Here is a 14462-nt window from a genome sequence, read left to right on the forward strand (position 1 = left end):
TTCTTCTGCTGGCACTCCCTGAAATCGGCAGCTTCCATGTCTGTTTATGATTATAACTGTTGGTGATTATGGCTGTTGGGAGGAGGAGGAAAAATTGTTCCTGCCCCAGCCACAGGTGTGTATGATTTTCATCCATGACTGGAGGAATCTGGAGGGCTTTTTCTAATAACAAGGGCACATCCAGATGGGGCAGTCCAGACTTCTAACAGGATTTGTTTTGTGAGAGTAGGAATTTAGATCCAACAAATACCTGAGTCATAGGACCTCTAAAATAGCTTGACTTCCAGTGAGGGTGCCTCCCTCACCTTTGTGGCCCTGGCCTCATCTTGGTACCCCACGTCTGACACTGCTAACTACGAGGAACAAAGCACAGGTTGGTGTGCTTGGAGTTTCATTTCCTCTTAGGCAGTCTCAGAAATAACACATGAAAACATGTGTAGAGCTTTCAGGAAATCCTAATATATAAAACTGTTACATAAAAGACCAATAGGTTTGAGGGAAGCTGAGGTTTGCTCTGCTCTTGCCTTGCCTTCTTCACACAACTGGGTTGAGAAGCAAATAACCCAAGATTAGCCAATTCTAACCTACCCTCTCACAAATCACCCTGTAGATTCATTAGGGCAGCTATAAGGGAGAGGGATTGAGTGACTTCTCTTAAACATCAAAAGCAAGATAGTCTAAGCTTTTATAAAATGAGAGCTGTCTTTCCATGTCAGATCAGGGTTCCATCCCTCCTGCCTGAAATCAGAGGAGTTCAAGGAGATGCAGTATTTTGGCAGGATTTCTGTATTCAGCACAGACGTATGTCTGAAAAAGACTTTTCCAAAAGTCTTTGGACTTCTGTCCAAAAAGATTTTGGACATTCTCCAAAGCCAGCTCCAGCAGAGATCAAGGTCTGATAGAGCCCAGAGGTTGTGTCTCAGAGACAATTGTTACAAAAGCATGGGGTCCAGGGACAAATAGCTAAGGAGCGTGCTCATGATCAGTGTCCTTTATTGCTTCCACCAGGCCAGCTGCCTCAGTCCTTGGGCAGACCGCCCTCATTCCTAGGCAACACCAAAACTGGACAAAAAGCTGAGCAGGATTCTTTCTTGGCTAAGGACAAGTGCTGATAGGGTGTCAGTAATTTGGATGACGAGAGAAATGTTTCTTCAGCACTACCTCTCTTTCAGGCAGTATTTAGTCTCAGGGCACCAGCAGGCTACTTGTGACTCCTTGCTAGGGATTCTGCAAAGCAGGAGGGGACAAGAGTCCTCTCAGTAAATGCTTTTAGGTGACACAGACTTCTGAACACAAGACACTGGGAGTAGACATAGCCAGGACAGGTGACCACAACTGACCCAAGGGACATCCCAAACAATAGGGCCTCATGCTCAGCACATAAAGCCAGGGCAATAAGAAGGAAAGAGGTACATTAAGAGTGATAGCTGAACACCTGCCTGCCCACGGCAATTAGGGAATGAATTCCTTGCTTTGCTTTGCCTGTGTGCACGACTTTTGCTTTATCTATTAAACTGTCTTCATCTCAACGCATGAGTTTTCTCACTTTTTTGATTCTCTCCCCCATCCCACTGTGGGAGAGTGATTGAGTGGCTGCATGGGGCTTACTTGCCAGCTGAGGTTAGACCACAACACTCCTATAGATATTATTTTATTATGGTGATATGTTTTAATAGTCCAGACAACAGAAGCAAGAAAAACTATCTTGGTGCTATAAATTGAACAGATTAGCTGTAATGTTATATTTAGTACCGCACAAAATAGATGTGCTGGCTGCTTCACTCAGACAAGGAACATTTTCTCTTCCTGTTTAGTGGGCAACAAATCATCAGCATAGAACTGTGCTTTGTGTTCTTAAAATCCTAATTAAATTTCTTTTTGTTTTTAACTTTCTCTCTTTTTGTGGACTTTTTGTTGCAGACATCACACACACTCTTGTGATGAGTTAACCATGATTAAGGACCAAATTCCCACCCAGCTTCTCATGTAGAAGCTAATCATCAGGATAGGGGAGAAAATAGGATGAGAAAGCTCATGAGTTGAGACAAACAGAGGTGCATCACTTTACTTACAGTCGTTATCTAAACCGGCTCAACTTTGAGAAAGCTATCAGCATTTGAGTGCTCTGCCCAGGGAAGTGGCTCAGTCATTGCCGCTGGAGGCATTTAAAGATGTGTAAATGTGGCACTTGTGAACATGGTTTAGTGATGCGCTTGGCCCTGTTAGGTTAACCTTGGACATAAACGATCTTAAAGTTATTTTCCAACCCAAAGAATTCTGTGACCCTAAATGGTTGCAAATTAAACTAGATTTGGGTAGTGAGAAAAAAAAAAACCAGCTGCTTCCTTTTCTCTCCCAAGTGTAACTTTGCTCTCTTGTTCCCTGCCTGATCGTAAATGGTATGTATTTTATAACTTTATTGAGTCTTTCAAATCACAGAATCACTGGATGGTTTGGTTTTGAAAGGGACCTTAAGGAGCACCTAGTTCCAACCCCCTGCCATGGGCAGGGACATTTTCCCCTAGGTCAGCTCACTCAGAGCCCCATCCAGCCTGGTTCTGAACTCTTGCAGGGATGTTCCATGGGGACGTCAGGGATGTGACATCACCTGGGATCCTATGGAAGTGTCTGAGGCATGAATGGCTGTGTTTGGGCAGCAGGGAGCTGCAAGGATTCCTGAGGTGGGTAGTCCATGTGCTGCCCCATGTTGTTATACCCCTCTCCAGTCCTTCTGGAAAAGCTGGGAACACACCTTCTCCCTCCAAACCTTTCCAGGAGTGCAGGCTGCAGCTGCCCAGGGATATGCAAGGAAGAGCTGGAGCTGTCACATGGAGGATGTCCTAGGGTGACTTCGTGATGCTTGTACCCCCAGTCATCTGTTCTGTTTGTGTTGGATATTGTGTTCTGTACCTTTGAGACTGGTTCAGAGAGTGAAAGAGGGGAAAGAAGAAGCACCGAGTTTGTTTGGAGAAACTGCACTCACTTCTCCACATTCCACTCCTGGAGTGTGTTGTCTGAGCTACAGACAGACAGTGGGACAGAGATCTGCTGTGCTTTTAGTTAGTTTAGCTAGCTGAGACAGAGAAGCTCCCTGGACTGTTTTTTTTCTTTTTCTTGGAACTATTTAAGCCTGTCCTGGACTGAAAAACCCAGGAGAGCACTGGGGAGCTCCCACCTGCGGCCCACCGGGGCCTGGACCTCAGCATTTGCCAGTGCCAGAGGGACTGATAAGGGACTGAGCGAGCTGAGCTAACACACAGCAAGCAGCAAGGACTTTCTCAATTTTTGCCATCTCTCTTCAGAGCGGCGAGAGGTTTTATTGTTTCATATTATTCATTCTTTATGCTGGTGAGCACTTTGTTTGTTAAATAAATAGGTTTTTTCTGCTTTTTTCTAAGGAGATTTTTTTTCCCAGACCAGTTGGGGGAGGGGCTGTTTGGGTTTGCTTCTCCAGAGGGACCCCATTCAGAGGCTTCCTCCCAAATTTGCCCTAAACCAGGACAGAGGAGGTGTGGGAAAAGTCCTGATTTGGGATGGTTGTTGTGGTGAGCCTGCCCCAGGTCAGAGGAGGGACCTCCGGCTCTCAGCAGGGGCTGTGACTCGCAGGTGCCGCTGGCAGATGGGGACATCTGAGGGACGCTGGCACTGGGGATATCTGAGGGACGCTGGCACTGGGGACATTTGAGGGACACTGACACTGGGGACCTTCCCTTGGGGGCAGAGGTGGCCCACAGAGGTGTCCTTGAGAGGCTGCAGCCCTCAGGGGGCCGAGCCGGGCCGGGTGAGGGACGCGGAGCTGCTGTGCTGGAGCGCCACAGGCTGAGGAGCAATGGTGGAAACAGGGAAGAGCATGGGGAAGGGTAAATAAAACTGTTTGGGTTCTTTTGCAGCTTGTTTGAGGAGTTTGGGGGGTGGTTTTGTTGTTCTTTTTGTTGGTTGGTTGGTTGGTTGGTTGGTTGGTTGGTTGGTTGGTTGGTTGGTTGGTTTGGGGTTTTATTTTTGTTTTGTTTTAAATTTTGGTGTTTTGGTGGGGTATTTTGTTGTTTGGGGGTTTGTTGGGGGTTTTTTTGGGTTTGGTTTGGATTGGTTTGCTTGGGTTTGTTGGGGATTGGTTGGTTTCCAGTATTTTTTTTTTCTTTGTTTTTGATTTGTTTTGGCTTCTTTTGATCTTGTGGGGGGTTTTGAGGTTTGTTTTGGTTTTTTTAATTAGTTGCTCCCACTGACCAATTCGGAAGCAGCCTGTGTTGTAAAAGTGGAGAGCTGCTCTCCCTGTGCTTCTTCAACCATGCCTTAAATGTTAAGTTTGGATTCATTAGTGGAACCCTACACTGTGTTGGATGTTACAAGGGCTAACTTGTGTGTTCCTGCCTGATTTAGGGTCTTTGATATTATACAAAATAGGGGAAAAAACTGCTATAATTTTGGTTATGAGGTCTGACTTGGGCATTTGTGATGTAGTGCTGCTTTAGGTGATTTGATTTTCCAGTCTGACATGGTAATTTGAGATTAAAACTGAATTAGTGCTGCGTTTTTAAAACTGGGAAAAATCATTGCCAGGCTGTTAACTTTTACATCCTGAAGCCTTATGCTTCAAACTTTCTTATTGATTTGCCTGCATTACTTTATTATTTTTTTCTACAAGTCCTTTTATACCTTATTAAGTGAATTATCTTCCAGGTGGGAAACTAAACTGTCTGGGATATAATAAAGCTCCAGCATGTCATTCAGATCAGTGCAAAATTAATTTATAATGTACACTGGATAGAAAAGGTTCAAAGAGGTTTATGCTAACCTGTTTACTTCCACATACTGAAATTATGAGAATAGGAAGGAAAGCATGAATTCCCTAGAATGAAGTTAATAGAAGTATTAGAGTTTAAATGCACATTTTCATTTTGAAAGTGAACTTTGTTGTTAAATAGTTCTTAATAATCCTTCTTCTTGTAAAATACTTTCTATCCCAGTGAGGGTCAATTAAAAAAGAATGGATGGTGCAAAGACAAACTACAGCATTGTAGCAGTGTTTGTCCACCCTATCTTGAACTTGAGTGCTTGAAGTTCAGCCTCAGCTCTTAAAAAAGTAAGAGAAGAGCCAAGATGATACCAGTAGAGCAGCAAAATATTTGAAGAATTTATCTGATGCATTGCACAATGAGTACAAAAGTTTGATATTGTATTCAGGTCTGTGTCTGACGTGTCACTTTAACAACCATAAATACAAAATAAAAACCTAGGAATGTTGAGCTGCAAGGGTTTACTCTTCCCAGTATTCAGTGTAAGCAATTGGCATTACATCTTGTCATCCATCATCCTTTTGGTGGGCTAAGCATGCCTAACAAATTAGTTGCTTGTTGCTTATTTGGCTGCTGTTTTGCTGCTGTGTCAGACTTTATTTGGCTGTTAAAACTGCAGTCTTTTTCCAGGTACTGTGTCTTTCTCTCTGGACGCTGCTATTAATAGAATGTTCCTTTTGTTATTTGCAGTTCTCATAATTGCTTTAAGCTCATAGCCTAAGATAATTCACCTTGTTAGGGCTTTATGTTGTCTGGCTGAAGCATCTTGCATAGGGAATTTATGTTTCAGAGAAGCACAGACCAAGTTACTGCTGCCTAGAGAAGACCAGTATCTTAATCTCTTAAAATTCGATATAAAGTGAGGTATAGACCATGCACTCAAGAAGTGTGAAATCTAAAGACGCAAGACGGGACATGAACACTCAGAGCAGAACTGATGGGAGTGAGAATAGAGCAAAAATAGTACAATTACTGACATTTGTGTGAGAGGAGAAAGTGAATGAAAGCTGCCTCTGAGAACTGCCTAAAAAAAAATATTTAAAATATAGGGGCTATATATGATGGATACTTGTATGTATATGCATGGACATGGCAGTAGTGAGATGTTCTAAAAAATATGGTTTTCTTGGTGGATATTATGCACCAAGAATTCCTAAATCATGTTTTAGTCATGAAATGGCAAATGCACTCAAGGAATAGGCTTTTGCTGATGTAGGTATCAGCAAGCGATTTAGTTTTCTCATATTCTGTGAATACAGAAAGTTTTACAATGCTGCAACCGACTTTAGTGTTTGAAAGCTTGTATGCATTCCCATTAGAAGTAATCTGCCAACATGAAGTCTTTATGAGAGTCTTTTTTCCAGAAGGGAAAATGGAAATTATTTGGGATTGATTGAAACATTACAGTAGGAGGAAGTAGAGGTGACTGTTAAGTTTCCCTTTTCATATTATAATCCTAACAGCTCAGAAACAAATTCAAAACAAAAATTGAAATATTTCACTTTTGGAAGTTTGAAATGGTTCACTCTAATGTGTTTAAATGTCACCTGGTTGCATTTTAAAAGAAACTTTTGCTGAAATTAGCATTGATTTGGAAAGTCCATGTTTATTAGCAGAGCTTTGTGACAGAAAGTGATTAATTCATGTCTTTTTTTTTTTTTCCTCCAAGACAGCTTTACCTGAAAATTTCTTGATGTTGGATCAGGTGCACGGATCCTTTTTAGAGAGCTGACAGAATAAATGTAAACTGTGAGAACACCTGACAGCTGTATTTGAGCTGCAATGTGGTAGAAGATGTGTGAGTGAAACAGAACAAGGCAGGACCAACCCCCAGAGCCTGAATTCAAGACAATGTAAAAGACATGAGCACAGTGAAATGATATCTAGGTCTGTTACCAGAATCTGCTACCAGAATATTTACAGCTACTGATGTGTGACCCTTGCTCATAGATACTATGTGCAGAAGTCAGTTGGGTTTTGGTGAGGTTTGTTTGTTTTTGTGGTGGGATTTATTATTTTTTTTCAGTGTAGGGGAATGGAATAGAATAGAAAGAAAATCCATCCAGCCTGCATGACTCTATAGCCTTGAATTTCCCTTCAAAAATAAACCAGAACAACTCCCTAAGCCAGCTTGAGGTGATGTCTGACTTTCCGTTTATTTAAAAAAAACCCCAGCTGTGACCATGTACAATGTGTAGACTTTTTAAAATTGCAGCTCAGGCTTTATGAAATGGATTTGCATTTGTAAATACCATTATTAAGAATTTAAGCAGCTCAGACAATAATTATTTTAAGTATTAAAGATGGCCTTGTGTAAAAAAAATATGTCTATACCTGACTCCTATTTACTTGTCTTTAAAGTGAGATTTACAATGTGTCTAAGTCCTTATTCAGTTGAGTGGGAAATTCCTGTGTATCTAAAATGAGCTTCATAACACCACAGCAAATGAGTAGAAGTGGAGATAGAGAAATACAGTTTCTTCAGTGAGAGACCGAAGACTCTGTTAATTATTTAAAATGCAAAGAACATCAAATTGTACAACATGCGTCTCTAAAAAAAACCCCCCAAAACCCCAAAGAGACTCAGGTGCTTCCCAGAGGTAGAAATGTAAGTAATCTTGTAGCTGACTGATACTCTTCTTTCAGGGTAGAAAATATTAATTGTCTTTCCCATCTCTTGAATACTTGTTCAATAGCTAGAGGAAGGTGGCAGAATAATGTTTTAGAGAACACATTGGTTGGGAACAGCTTCCACAATTTTTGTTAAAACTGTATCACAGTGCAACCAAGAGTGCAAGGATCATGGTGTCATAGAAGTACCAGAAAGCAGGAAAATTATTCTGTGGTATAGAAGTTAAAGTTTCCATTTGTGAGGGTGACAGTTTGCTCTCTGGCATCTGTTCAGTGTCATCTCAGGGCTGTCTAAGAACTGTTAAATGCTCTGGGGGAGGAACAGATTATATTTGAAACCTGTAACATTTTCTGGTGAGGGGAGATGTATGGACCAAAGAGAAGTGCAGAACTGCTGAGGCTGGTAGAAGCCTCTTGAGGTTGTGTGGTTCCACCCTCCTGCTCAGTGCAAGGGTTTGCTCAGGGCCACGAGAAGCTGAACTTTGAGTATCTCAAAGTATAAAGACTCCATAAAGTCTCTGGGCAAACATGTACCAGTCACTCTCAGTACAAAGTGAGTGTGGCATTTTTCTCATGTTTGAACTTTCAACCAGATTTTCCAGTGACACATGCGGAAACTGTATTCTATTCTGCATTGACATTAAAAGCCAAAAATTTTCCTAGTGACATACTCAGAAATGTCTCTTCTTTCCTCTTGTACACCATGGTATATTCAGAGAGGAGCCAACTGTACTGTGGTTATATCAGAGAGACTGTCTATTTGTCACAGTGCAGAAGGAAACTGAGCAATTAGTCAAGATAGGAGTCAGACATTTCTCATTACTAAATTAACCAATTGTTACAGCTGGGCTGAACTTTTCAGCCGAAAATGCTAAGCAGAAAGCTGCAAATTCAAATTGATGAAGAAATAACTTCCATGTCAGCATTGACAAGTACTTTCCATTAGAAAATGTGACCTTAAGAAAATCTGAGATAAATTGAAGTATTTAATTTAATCTCATCTTGACTGCAAGGTTTTCATCTTTATTAATCAAACTTTTTAATGATAGAAAACCTCACTCTTGGTTGTCAGACTTTTCCAGTAAATACTAGTACAAGAGAAGAATCATTTTTGCAGCTACTCGAACTTTTCTTTACTTCCATTGTAAAATATGTATCTTATTTGCTTTAAAATCTTATTATAATACTGATCATTTTGATGAATCACTTGGTATTTTGGACAAATTGGTCACCATTTGATATTTTGGACAAATTGGTAACCGTTATTGACCAGTTCTGTGGCAATATCTGTTAATCTCCAGTCCACAAGGGATGAAAAGGTCTGTAATGACTTCTGGGGGGAAAAAAAAAGCGTTAACAGTATATTGCTAACTAATAAATAATAATTTAGATAGAAGAGATACTAAAATTTCTGTGCAAAAATTATTTTGTTTATTTATATTTTTGTAGGTACTTGCTGAGACAGCACCAGATCTAAGGATCAGGAAATTGAGGCACTCAGCAGTGACTACAGAGTAAACCAAGCTGTCAAAACCAGTGATTGTTTGCTTGTGTATAAAACAAAAACCTAGGAGTGGAGCTGGACTTTGGAAGGTAAGTTAATTAAATGCTGCTAAAGGGAGACTAAAGCCCTTTTGTTTCTAGATTTGTATCATTGCTTCCCCAAATGACTGTGGTCATTAGGAATAAATATCTGGTGTTTACCCTCAGCACCAAGGTTATGTAAAGGGTCTTAGTTGAAGTGCCTTATAATAAACCACGCTTTGATGCACAGAAAACAAAAATACAGGGCTCTGATTCTCGATTTGTGTTATGCAGAGTCACTGTATTTCACAGGAAAATCCCAGAAACATAAATGTGACGTGAATTTCGTGCCTGACTAGTTGATTAAAAGGATGCTTTAGTGGCTCCTGCACACTTTATGCATTCTTATTATCCTGGAATTGCACAACGAGATCTGTGTCTAAATCCAATCTCTTTCCAACATCAGCAGCAAGTTTAGTATCATGGGAAAATTATTAGAGACAGTTTACCTACTGGGGATAGGCTAAGTGATGTTAGTGCTGGCACTGCTGTGATGTTCACTGTGGTCTGACACCATCCCACAGCTTTTCTGCATCAAAAAGTGGAAGGAAGCCCTTCCATTTGGGTGTCAGGGGTCACTTAACAGCAGATCATGAGCAGGGTATGCTTTTGTGGCCAGTGCTGAGTTGTCTGGCTTTGCATCTAGGCTGTCACCATCTCCTGAAGTACCTTTTAAAAGCCATTTCTTGGTTGCAACTGAAACACAACTTCAAATGTTCTTTCACTGCATTGGGAATCTAAGTCTGGAGGGTGCAGCTGGTGAATTTCTGTTTAATAACCACAGCCCTTTTCCTTCATATTTAAATGGAATGCCCCCCACAATGCAATGAAACAAGAACATTTAAATGGCCAGGAAATCTCCCTGGAAAAGTGTCTACTTGATAATGTGGCTGGCATACGAGGACCCCATTGTGGTTTAACCCAGTAGGCAGCTAAGCACAGCACAGCTCCTCACTCACTCCCCCACTGTGGGATGAGAATGGGAGAAAGGTAAAACTGTGTGTTGTGATAAAGACAATTTAATAGGACAGAAAGGAAGGTGGAAATAATGATAAAAGAACATAGAAAACAAATGATAGGCCCACAGAACTAGTGATAGGACAAAGGGTAATGGCTTTAAATGGAAAAAGGTTGGTTTAGGCTAGATCTTAAGAAGAAATTCTTCCCTGTTGAGCTGCCCCCTCCCTGGAAGGATTCAAGGGTTCAAGGCCAGGCTGGATGGGCCTCTGAGCAGCCTGGTGTAGTGAAGTATCCCTGCCCGTGGCAGAGGGTTGGAACTTGATCTTTAAGGTCCCTTCCTACCCAAACCATTCTGTGATGCACAAGGCACTGACCCCACACCCACTGACCAATGCCTAGCCACACCCAGCCAGCTTTACACATCTCCTCTATCACCTGTCCATGTAGTTCAATCCTGTTTCAGCTAGTTGTGGATTAGCCAGAAATTGCAATTACCAGAATTCTTGAACAAATGGAATCAATTTGTTTACCCTGTCTTGGCTACCTTATTTTTCTGATAATTTTTTGTTACTCAGACCTCACCCTTTCCTTGGTTCTTGGCTCACTGGCAAAATACTGCACTTCACTGGAGGCTTAAAATAAATATTACAATCCCTATTACTAGTGGAACTTTCACCGCACAAGGTATTTCTCTCACACAGGTTGTTACAGATATTTTTGAACAACCTGAACCTGATCTTCACGTTCTGTCTACGCCGGCATCCCCTGCTGAGGGTCTCCTGTTCAGCAACCCCTGATATCTGAGAGAGCCATAGCCATTCCACTTTTTGATACCCAAAACTTGCCATTTGATAATAAAATCAGCAAGTCTCCTATGAGATGCCTGTCCCTGAGATACAGCCCCTGAGATGGTTGAATATAAGCTGCTTTCACAAGGAGGCACAAGAAGACCTCTGGAAAGATGCTGTAAATTATATGTTCACAGAGGGGGCTTCTGCTAAATCTCCATTAAAATTAGCTTAAGCCCCAAAGCATTTAATTTTAATCTTCTCAAAGTCCTGCCATCTCTTTTTAATATTTAAAAATGGGTAACAGGAATACTCAATCATTTTTTAATCTATTTAAACCTAACAATATCTTGTGGTAAAGAGTTCTACAACTGAGACTCTATTGCAAACTATTTGCTTTTAATCAATTCGAAAATTGCCCATATGAGACCTTTTTTGTTTGCAAAGGTTTTGGTTTAAAGATTAACTTGGAGCAAAGTCTGATGTGAGAAAAAAATGAGCAAGTTGAGTTCTGGATCAAGATCTGGAACATTATGGCTACCCTTCTTAGCATCAATATTTAGTCTTTTTGAATGCTTATATCAGCTCATGTTTTCAGTCTCTCTTAGCTCATTCATCACCAAGAAAAAACTTTCAAGGGCCAAAACAAATAGGTGTGTGGGAAATGATAGAAGGGAGCTTATGTTTGGGCAAGAGTGGAGAGGGGTTAAAAGCTATCCACCTGCCTCTCGCTATGAAGAGGAAAGGTCAAACAGAAGAATATATCTTACTTTGTTTGTTTATACCCGTCCTGTTCCTCAGGGTGCTGTTACCTTGCAATGCTGTCACCTCTGCTACAGAAGGAATAGGTAACTACAGTTAATGTGCTAAATCCAGCCAAAGTGTGTGAAAGAAGCTGCATTTTCAATAGTGTCAAGAGACTTTGGGGAAAAAAAAAACTATTTCATTAAGTCTTGTGTAGGGCTGCAGAGGGGAGGCAGAGAAGTAGAGGCAGTGGATCCTGTTATTGTGGCAGTGTTGAACATAATTCTGCAGAGGAAGAATAGTGTGAACAAAGACCACTAAGGCAGCGATGGCAGTGGGTGTCCTTTTCCTTAGACCACAGTTATGCCTGATTCAGGGTTAGACTTACATTAATGCCAAATATTCTTTTAAGATTTATAGAATATAAAGAACAAAATTTGAAGCTGCAGTGATTGCATTGCTGTGAAAATTTGTTCTGTCTTCAGATACTATTTCAGTGGGGACATTCCTGAGGATGTACATGAGTGTGATAACTCTCTTGCAGGTATTGCATTGTGGTATGCTTGTATTTGAATATATATGTTTCATTTTTAAATGTAATACTAGGCCTCTGCCTGTAGTTCTGTGTTTCCATGTTTCTCAGAGGCCACTTTTTCATTGACTCTTCAGATAACTTTTCAAGTCCCATAGATTATGTTCCCTAAATAGGGAGTTAATTGAGCTTGCTTGCTTGCTTGAGTTCCTGCCCAAGATGTTCCAATGTGTAGAGGTCTGGAGGAAGGATATTACTGAGGTGTGTATAAGTTGATATAAAATATGCATATATGTGTAAGAATAGTGTAAATTCCTTAGGTATCCTAGAATGCTCTCCCCATTGGAAATGAAGTCATGACATAGTTACTGGATGGTTGCATAAAGTCTACTTCTTCATATATGAGAGGATGATAAAAACTTTCATCCGCATAAGTGACAGTTGTGGGCGTAAATCATGACTTTTCAGCTTAGGTTTTCTTTTGCCTAAGTTTCCATATTATGCTGATACCTCTTGTATCTAAGTATCCTACAGTTCAAGCAACATAAGTGACTTTGTGTAGCTGTTGTCTTCTCTTTCCTATGAAACAGCACACTGGAAATGGAATGTCATGATACAGGTTTAAATAAGCAGGTTTAATGATAGGCACTTGTACCTGGAGCAAAAGGTGGTGAGAACTCAGTGATTACTGGATGTCTACAGGTGATTTTGGGTTAAAATTGTATGTTCTGGTTGATTTAAGTCAACCTGAGAGCACTAACAAAAAATCAAAAGGTGCTTTAGCCTTGCAGAGTAGGTGGAACAGTTATTGCAGCTGACAAATAAAAAAATCTGTCAATCAAAATGGTTAAAATACTGTCAGTGGTTCCCCTCAAGTTACGCAAAATGTAAGAAGAGAGATAGAGCTATTCAAACTACCACCACTTACACAGAAATTGCAAATTATGAGAGGATGTCCCTGTGTGCATTTTGAACAAGTGTCATTAACAAACAAGCACAAAGACTTACAGTCCTTCATGCCTGGTGCACTTTGTGCCCACACAGCCATTTCCCAGGAAAGGATCCTGTGTCTAATTCCCTGCAACCGCACTTCTGTTCAGTGTTCAAGTGTTTTTGCAAATCTTTCATTGATCCCTCTGTACTGTTGTGATTAGTTTCATCTTTCCAAGGGCTACCCTTTCATTTTGCTTCTGTCTTTATTTGGCAAATTATATTCATTCTTACATATTAATCCAGTCACTAATTAACTCTTTTTCTCAAATAGCATTCAAGCAAACTGCAGTATTGGCATAATGCTGTCATATCTGTATTTTGCTAGAGCATGCATCCTATTTTATTTTCTTTTAAATAGCCAAACTACTCCATTATATGATGAGAGAGTTTTTAATTTTTCTGCATTTTACATAGTCAAGGAATATGAAACCAAAAGAAAAATAATGTGGTTTGCTTTAATCCTGTGTTTTCCCCACTTTACAGTTATTTCTGTAAATAAACACTGAAATAATAGTAGTCCTGTTCCCATGAAAGACTCCAGTTTAGGAAAGACCAAAGTAGCACAGAAATAGTTATTCTTCAGACCTTTCAAGACTTATGTTTACTTAACTCTAACATAATCAGAATATGAGATTGTGATGAGTAAACTGAAAAGTAGGTAAATAGATTGCACTATGAGGGGAAGAGGTGGAAGAAATTTTAAATTAATACCCCTGAGTTCTGGGACTTACTTACTTGATTATATTCTATTGCTGATTGTGACACAAACTGTTTATTAAACACTGTAAAGTGCAAAGGCTTCTGCCATTATCCAGGTGTTCTCCAAACTCAGGGTTTATATTGAAATTTGCTCATTGATTTCTGGGGTCAAATCTAAATACTCTCTGGGCTATTTTCAATGTATCTTTGAACTTTAATGTTACGTTAATAGAACCTATTTTAAGGTTTACAGCAAGTTTCATATCTGGCTTGTTCCCAGTTTCAAGTTTTTAAAGGATTACCTTAAGCAACAAGAGGTCAATGAAGAGAACCTGTGCATATATGTATATATGTATGTATTTTGTATTTCCTGTTTCTTCTTGTGTCACAAGAAAATCTGCAATGGATCCAATTTTTGAATCCTGTCTCCAAAATGTTATACTTGTGATTAGATGGATTGGTCCCTGTTCACCACCCCTCCACTCCTCCTACCTCAATTTGGAGACCTAGAAAACAGCATTTGAAGTTAACTTTGTCTTGCTGTCAGCCAGGTAACAATAACCCTTCTGAGAGAGTATAAGAAGCTCTTTTTCCCTTCAGTGTAGGAGGGGGGATGTGTGGACTTCTGAAGGGAGACAGCTGTTGCACAGGAGTGTGGAAGAATTTCCCTGTCATACAGGATGAGTCTCTTCCCCTTAAACTATCAATTGCTTTGTTTGCTTGCCTTGAATGCCAAAA

At 40.3% G+C, this 14462-nt stretch overlaps 1 long non-coding RNA gene across 1 annotated transcript; it reads left to right on the top strand.

The window, feature by feature from the left end:
• Positions 1-8336: 8336 nt before the first annotated feature.
• On the top strand, positions 8337-10807 carry LOC136290526 (uncharacterized). The gene is made up of 3 exons (XR_010721177.1): positions 8337-8743; positions 8874-9017; positions 10670-10807. It is a non-coding gene; the product is annotated as an uncharacterized lncRNA (long non-coding RNA).
• Positions 10808-14462: the final 3655 nt, after the last annotated feature.

The sequence above is a fragment of the Chamaea fasciata genome, unplaced genomic scaffold (genome assembly GCF_029207755.1).
Source record: "Chamaea fasciata isolate MVZ Bird 193981 ecotype frontalis unplaced genomic scaffold, bChaFas1.0.hap1 SCAF_6, whole genome shotgun sequence".
Taxonomy (NCBI): Eukaryota; Metazoa; Chordata; class Aves; order Passeriformes; family Sylviidae; genus Chamaea; species Chamaea fasciata.